This window comes from Coregonus lavaretus (assembly GCF_964263955.1).
Source record: "Coregonus lavaretus genome assembly, chromosome: 19".
Taxonomy (NCBI): Eukaryota; Metazoa; Chordata; class Actinopteri; order Salmoniformes; family Salmonidae; genus Coregonus; species Coregonus lavaretus.
The window spans coordinates 6,944,237-6,953,033 of record NC_140006.1 but is presented as its reverse complement, the minus strand read 5'-3'; positions in this window follow the sequence as shown (position 1 = coordinate 6,953,033).

Below are 8,797 nucleotides of genomic sequence, written 5' to 3'. Positions count from 1 at the left end.
GTACAATCACAGCCCATCAAGATGTAGTAAGTAGAGTGAAGTGTGTGTTATCTTAGAGGTGTTCTCACCATGGGCTGATCTTCATGAGAGGAATGGGGGTGCAGGTGAAGAAGACTGTTAGCAGTAGAAATGACTTCCTCCCCCATACGTCTGACAACGTTCCAATCAGAGGAGCACTCAGGAACGACAGCAGACCCTAGGGGAGGGAGGAAGAGAGAGAGGGGGAGAAGGAGAGAGGGCAGGAAGAGAGAGCGAGAGAGAGGAGGGGGAAAGAGAGGGAGGGATAGAGAGAGGGAGAGGGAGCAAGAAAAAGAGGAAGAGCAAAAGAGGGAGATAGAGGGAGAGAGAGCGAGAAAAAGATAAATAAAGAGAAGGAGAGAGACAGAGGAAAAAGGAGAGAGCGAGAGAGAGGAAGAGGGAAAGAGGAGAGAGAGAGAGGGAGAGGAAGAGGGAGCGAGAAAAAGAGGGAGATAGAGGTAGGGACAGAAATAAAGAGAGGGAGGGAGAGAGAGGGAAAATGAGGGAGAGAAAGGAAAGAGGAAGAGGGAGAGAGAGAAAAAGGAGAGAGGGAGAGAAAGAGGAGAAAGAGGGTGGGAGAGAGAGGGAGAGCGAGGAAAAGGGAGATAGAGGGAGAGAGCGGAAAGAGGAGAGCGGGAAAAAGGAGACAGAGGGAGAGAGGAGGGGGCGGGAGAGAGGGAGGGGTAGAGACAGAAATAATGAAAGGGAGAGGGAGGGAGAGAGAGAGAGGAAAAAGGAGAAAGGGAGTGTGAAAGTGGAAAGGGAGAGAGGGAGATAGAGGAAGAGAGGGAGAGAGGAGAGAAAGAGAGGGGAGAGAGAGGGAGGAAGAGGGAGCGAGAAAGAGGTAGAGAGAAATAAAGAGAGAGGGAGAGAGAGAGAGAGGAAAAAGGAGAGAGGGAGAGAGGAGGAGAGAGAGGGGAGGGGAAGAGAGGGAGAGAGAAATAAAGAGGGAGAGAGGAAAAAGGAGAGGAGAGAAAGAGAAGAGCGTGAGAGGGAGAGAGAAAAAGGAGTGAGAGAAATGAGACCTCATTGAGCTGTGCACTGAGCTACTGAGTAACTAACTACAGTTATGTACAATCATTCTGGATCATGCTGATGTCCTTTGGGTGGTGGACCATTCTTGATACACACAGGAAACCCAGCAGCGTTGCAGTTCTTGACACAAACCGGCGCGCCTGGCACCTACTACCATACCCCGTTCAAAGGCACTAAAATCTTTAGGTTTGCCCATTCACCCTCTGAATGGCACACATACACAATCCTTTTTTAACCTGCCTCCTCCCTTTCATCTACTCTGATTGTGACATCAATAAGGGATCATAGCTTTCACCTGGATTCACCTAGTCAGTCTATGGAAAGAGCAGGTGTTCTTAATGTTTTGTATACTCAGTGTATACTATCCACACTGCCATCATCTCCACACCCCACTAAACAGGCAACCTGAGATTAAAATGTAACATTTTGAGTTTAGCCTACATGAGATAAGATGCCATGCACTACTGCAGCTGTCAGTGGTAAAACAAACACAAGGTGCTTGGCAGAGAGAGTTCTACCATGACGGGTCTCTCTCTTATCTAACCTGCTGAGTGACGAGTGTCCTCGCTAGGCAGCGGCTAGCTTAGCGCTTTCTTACCTACAGGGTGTCCTAGCTACAGGGTAGAGCAGCGTTTCCCCAACCCTCTCCTCTGGGACCACCAGACGTTTCACATTTTTGTTGTAGCCCTAAACTGGCACACTTGATTCAATTAGTCTACTAATCATCAACCCCTTCCTTGACTAATTGAATCAGGTAAACCAATTTAGGGCTAAAACAAAAATGTTAAAACATCTGGTGGTCTCCAAGGAGAGGGTTGGGAAGTACTGTGCTAGAGAGCAACAGGCTAGGCTGCTGTTAACTGTCGTTATCTTACCTTCAGTGTCCTAGCTACAGGCTAGAGAGCAACAGGCTAGGCTGCTGTTAACTGTCGTTATCTTACCTTCAGTGTCCTAGCTACAGGCTAGAGAGCAACAGGCTAGGCTGCTGTTAACTGTCGTTATCTTACCTTCAGTGTCCTAGCTACAGGCTAGAGAGCAACAGGCTAGGCTGCTGTTAACTGTCGTTATCTTACCTTCAGTGTCCTAGCTACAGGCTAGAGAGCAACAGGCTAGGCTGCTGTTAACTGTCGTTATCTTACCTTCAGTGTCCTAGCTACAGGCTAGAGAGCAACAGGCTAGGCTGCTGTTAACTGTCGTTATCTTACCTTCAGTGTCCTAGCTACAGGCTAGAGAGCAACAGGCTAGGCTGCTGTTAACTGTCGTTATCTTACCTTCAGTGTCCTAGCTACAGGCTAGAGAGCAACAGGCTAGGCTGCTGTTAACTGTCGTTATCTTACCTTCAGTGTCCTAGCTACAGGCTAGAGAGCAACAGGCTAGGCTGCTGTTAACTGTCGTTATCTTACCTTCAGTGTCCTAGCTACAGGCTAGAGAGCAACAGGCTAGGCTGCTGTTAACTGTCGTTATCTTACCTTCAGTGTCCTAGCTGCAACAGGTTAGGCGGCTGTTAACATCTTAACTTGACACCGTGAATAAGCCCATTCATCAGGAATGTGTGTTGAGGGAACGTTTCATATAAGACCTGGGAAACAAACACATAACACCTCATCAACTGCTGTGTCCATACAGTAGCCTACAGTAAAATGACCCACACAGGACAGTGACTGGTATACACTTCAGCGTTAGTCAAACTTAAACAAAGGAAAGCACCAATGCACACACACTATCCACTCCAATATAAAGAGCCACTGAGAAAACAAAAAACGGTTGTGTCCATATTAGTACAGTGTAACAGACCTAAGTAATGACATACAGTGGCTGGTGTTGACTACAGTAACTTCAGTTAGTCAACAGTTAGGCAACCTACAGCAGACTGACAGGAAGGTACCCACTACACAATATCCGCTCCATTACCTGATAGTGACCTTTCTGGGTCTGAGATACTGAGAGAAAACTTTTAGTTAGATAATGGAAACGGATGTAGAAAGGTTGAGGGGAGGGACTCCAGCACACTGTGTGTAAATAACACACTTAAAGTACAACGTTATTGCCTGATGAAGGTCCAAGTGACCGAAAAGTACTCTGAAGCAAGCAGGCAGATGGTATAATTTCCTTCAAATTCACAAACAGGGGTCGGGCATGATGGTGCAAATTCAGCCTAAATCAATGTGATGCAGTTCAAAGTCTACAGACAGTATTGGTGAGGAACACAGTTTGAGAGCAGGTGAGCGAGGGGTCATTGACACCAGTAGGAGCATGACCCTGTGAGTGTTTAGACAGGACTAAGAGAACAAACACATACAGGGTTTGAGTATTGGTCAGAAGGACATGGACCAAATGCAAAATGTAGAGGAGAAGCCATTCTAGGCCCCTAAGACAGGGTTTCCCAAACTCAGTCTCGGGGCCCCCCATGGGTGCACATTTTGGTTTTTACCCTAGCACTACACAGCTGATTGAAATAATCAAAGCTTGATGAGGAGTTGGTTATTTGAATCAGCTGTGTAGTGCTAGGGCAAAAACCCTGCCCTAAGAGAGTTTTCCTGCACAGATGCAGAATACAGTGGCTTTGGTGAGGCTGAGAGAGGCTCTGGCTGTTGCTAATGAAAGTGGGAACCTCAGTGGGTGCAGTAGAGTGTGTGAGCGTGAGAGAGGGTGAAGCATGCGAGAGTACTGTAGCAGGAACAGGTGAATGGATAGGGCACAGTGGGAGCTCACTGAGCTGTGCACCTAATTAAGGAGGACCTGAGTGGAAAAAGTGAAGCCAGCGTCCCTCTCCACTGCCCTCTGATTAACGCAACATGCAAATGTCAACCTCCCCCTGGGAGATCCAGTAAGTGGAACAGATTTTCATAGTCACAATAAGCACCACTAACCCTCCACACAGACCAGGGTCGTGCTCAGTAGGTGAGAAACCGAAGAAAATGGAATGAAACGAGGAGGTGCTATCTGAACTTGTCCAGTAATAAACAGTCTAATGAACAACACATAGCACTGACTTCAAACAAATCATTTGAAACTGTCCATAATGTGGGCTGTAGATTTAGTTGTTTATCATTTGTTTGGTGGGGAAAAGTAGCCCAGCTGTAGCAAAGGTAAACATGAAATGTCCTGAACACAAACAATGCATTTTCAATTCATATTCACTTTTATATAGTTTGTCTGATTTGATTAGTCCGTCCATTGAGGGGAGTCGTGTGTGCCCGGATGTGTCTACAACATCTATAGTCGAACAACAACCACTCACTAACCTTCTCTCTCCCACTCCCTTTGAGAAGCCCTTTCAAAAGCAAAAGACACCTTGTTCAAACAATACATTGCTTGATGTCTTTTTCATATTGCTCAGCCAAGTAGCATCTGTCGACACTGAGCCTCTCATTCCCACAACACAGACTGCATTATCATGCCCTCAACATTTGATTATCAATTCAATTATTCACAGCTGTTTGTGGAGCTGTTTGTTGGGAAATGTCACTCCCAGGTAGTCTGGTTGGGTTTAGGACAGAATTATGAAGGAGTGGGGAGGGAGGAATGAATGCATTATAACCAGTCATTATGAATGCATTATAATGCATTATAACAGTCCTGTTTGAGGGGAGGGAGTTAGGAACATACATTTAGGTCATTTAGCAGACTCTCTTATCCAGAGAAACTTATAATGAACTTGTTTTGTTTAGTAGGGCTGGGAATTGCCAGAGACCTCACGATACGATATTATCACGATACTTTGGTGCCAATACTATATGTGTTACAAAACTCACAATTCTATATGTACTGTGATTTTATTGAGATTCAATGTTCCAAACATATTGCTCACCATATGTCTGTTGCAGAGGGACTAGAGGGAGCCATGAGAAAACAAGTTTTGATCAGTCATGGAAACAAAAGTGCTGAAAACAAAATGGCTCCCTATTTAAAAAGAAGATGGAGAACAAGCTATGAAGGAACAATACTGTTTTGGTGCAGGTACAGCCAACTTGCACAAAAATAATATTGCGATATTGTCAAAACGATACAATATATCATCAAAAATAATATCCCGATGTGTACCTGTATCGATTTTGTCTCATTTGCCTACCACTTTGAAGATGTAAAATATTTTTTCTTGTGAAACAAACAAGAAATAAGATACAAAAAACAGAAAACTTGAGTGTGCATAACTATTCACCCCCCCAAAGTCAATACTTTGTAAAGCCACCTTTTGCAGCAATTACAGCTGCAAGTCTCTTGGTGTATGTCTTTATAAGCTTGGCACATCTAGCCACTGGGACTTTTGCCCATTCTTCAAGGCAAAACTGCTTCAGCTCCTTCAAGTTGGATGGGTTCCGCTGGTGTACAGCAATCTTTAAGTCATACCACAGATTCTCAATTGGATTGAGGTCTGGGCTTTGACTAGGCCATTCCAAGACATTTAAACCACTCGAGTGTTGCTTTAGCAGTATTCTTAGGGTCATTGTCCTGCTGGAAGGTGAACCTTCGTCCCAGTCTCAAATCTCTGGAAGACTGAAACAGGTTTCCCTCAAGAATTTCCCTGTATTTAGCGCCATCCATCATTCCTTCAATTCTGACCAGTTTCCCAGTCCCTGCCAATTAAAAACATCCCCACAGCATGATGCTGCCACCACTATGCTTCACTGTGGGGATGGTGTTCTCGGGGTGATGAGAGGTGTTGGGTTTGCGCCAGACATAGTGTTTTCCATGATAGCAAATAATCTAAATTTAAGTCTCATCTGACCAGAGTACCTTCTTCCATATGTTTGGGGAGTCCCCCACATGCCTTTTGGCGAACACCAAACGTGTTTGCTTATTTTTTTTCTTTAAGCAATGGATTTTTTCTGGCCACTCTTCCGTAAAGCCCAGCTCTGTGGAGTGTACGGCTTAATGTGGTCCTATGGACAGATACTCCAATCTCCGCTGTGGAGCTTTGCAGCTCCTTCAGGGTTATCTTTGGTCTCTTTGTTGCCTCTCTGATTAATGCCCTCCTTGCATGGTCCGTGAGTTTTGGTGGGCGGCCCTCTCTTGGCAGGTTTGTTGTGGTGCCATATTCTTTCCATTTTTTAATAATGGATTTATTGGTGCTCCATGGGATGTTCAAAGTTTCTGATAATTTTTTTATAACCCAACCTTGATCTGTACTTCTCCACAACTTTGTCCCTGACCTGTTTGGAGAGCTCCTTGGTCTTCATGGTGCCGCTTGCTTGGTGGTGCCCCTTGCTTAGTGGTGTTGCAGACTCTGGGGCCTTTCAGAACAAGTGTGTATATATACTGAGATCATGTGACAGATTATGTGACACTTAAAGTCCACCCGTGTGCAATCTATTTAACTAATTATGTGACTTCTGAAGGTAATTGGTTGCACCAGATCTTATTTAGGGGCTTCATAGCAAAGGGGGTGAATACATATGCAACCACTTTTCCATTATTTATTTTTTAGAAAAAAAATCATTTTCATTTCACTTCACCAATTTGGGTGTCCATTACAAGAAATCCAAATAAAAAGCCATTTAAATTACAGGTTGTAATCCAAGGGGGATGAATACTTTTGCAAGGCACTGTATGAGAGTATATTGTAGTAGAGGGAGTAGAGTAGAGTATTACTTAATTAATCCCAACTTGGGAAATTGTTTTATCACAGCATGTATCATCAATGACTTACAATGACAGGACACACAACAATGACCAACACATGATAAAAAACACATTAAGACAAAGAAAGACACATACACCAACCATAGTATCCTTTAAAGAATAGTCTGAGTCATGTGCTGTTTTCTATCCTACTCCGGCGGAAAACAGGCAACAACATTTTCCAATTATGCTATAACAAGGACCTGTCGTTTTTTCCAGACAGGTTGTATGGTTAGGGAAACTCAGCCTATTCCATACTCTACTGTAGCCCTAAGGAAGATTGTGTTCCATATAGTAGAGTGGAACAGGTGGATGGGCTAAGGTGTGAGGTAGTTTACCTACTGTGAGCATGGGTGTGGTGAGCATGTGCTGTATCTCTACTGTATGTACAATATGTACCCTATTATGTACTGTAGCCCTAAGTAAGCTTGTTTTTCATGCAGGTGGGTGGGTTGTAGTTTACCCTGATCATGGGCGGGGTGAGCAATGAGCATGTATTGTACAGGTAACTGCAAACATAAAGGAAACTAACATAAAGTGTCTTAATAGGGTGTTGGCCCACCACAAGCTGCCAGAACAGCTTCAAATGGGCCTTGGCATAGATTCTACAAGTGTCTGGAACTCTATTGGAGGGATGCGGCACCATTCTACCATGAGAAATTCCATAATTTGGTGTTTTGTTGATAGTGGTGAAAAACTTTCTCAGGCGCCGCTCCAGAATCTCCCATAAGTGTTCAATTGGGTTGAGATTTGGTGACTCACTATGAAAGAGGGGTCTCAAAGGAGCAAAGTCACTGAGATCTCTTCTTCTAGCCATGGTAGCCAAAATAAATGGGGAACTGGGCATTTTTATACGTGACCATATGCATGATGGATGTATTAATTGCTTAATTAACTCTGGAACCACACCTGTGTGGAAGCACCTGCTTTCAATATACTTTGTATCTCTCATTTACTCAAGTGTTTCCTTTATTTTGGCAGTCACCTGTACATCCCAACTGTATGCATCCCTAAGCAAGGGAGGGGAGCATTTGGGCTTAGGTGTGTGAGAGTCACACTTGAGCCCAGGTTGTGATTAGCCTAGCATGAGGGGGTCCTGTGCATGGCGCTTGCAATGCCAGGGTTGTGGGTTCGATTCCGACGGGGACCAGTACAAAAAAAGTACAAAAAATGTATGCACTCTCTACTGCAGCGTTTCCCAAACTCGGTCCTCTGGACCCCAAGGGGTTTTGGTTTTTGCACTAACACTACACAGCTGATTCAAATGATCAAAGCTTGATGATTAGTTGATTATTTGAACCAGCTGTGTAGTGCTAGGGCATAAACCAAAACGTGCACCCCCTGGGGTCCCTAGGACCGAGTTAACCCTGCTCTACTATTAGTCGCTCTGGATAAGAGTGTCTATTAAATGACTAGAATGTAAACCTAATGAGCATGTGTTGTATCAAATCAAATCAAATCTTATTGGCCACATGCGCCGAATACAACAGGTGCAGACATTACAGTGAAATGCTTACTTACAGCCCTTAACCAACAGTGCATTTATTTTTAACAAAAAAGTAAAAATAAAACAACAACAAAAAAAGTGTTGAGAAAAAAAAAGAGCAGAAGTAAAGTAAAATAACAGTAGGGAGGCTATATATACAGGGGGGTACCGGTGCAGAGTCAATGTGCGGGGGCACTGGCTAGTTGAAGTAGTTGAAGTAATATGTACATGTGGGTAGAGTTAAAGTGACTATGCATAAATAATTAACAGAGTAGCGGCAGCGTAAAAGGATGGGGTGGGGGGGCAGTGCAAATAGTCCGGGTAGCCATGATTAGCTGTTCAGGAGTCTTATGGCTTGGGGATAGAAGCTGTTGAGAAGTCTTTTGGACCTAGACTTGGCACTCCGGTACCGCTTGCCGTGCGGTAGCAGAGAGAACAGTCTATGACTAGGGTGGCTGGAGTATTTGACAATTTTGAGGGCCTTCCTCTGACACCGCCTGGTATAGAGGTCCTGGATGGCAGGAAGCTTGGCCCCAGTGATGTACTGGGCCGTACGCACTACCCTCTGTAGTGCCTTGCGGTCGGAGGCCAAGCAGTTGCCATACCAGGCGGTGATGCAACCAGTCAGGATGCTCT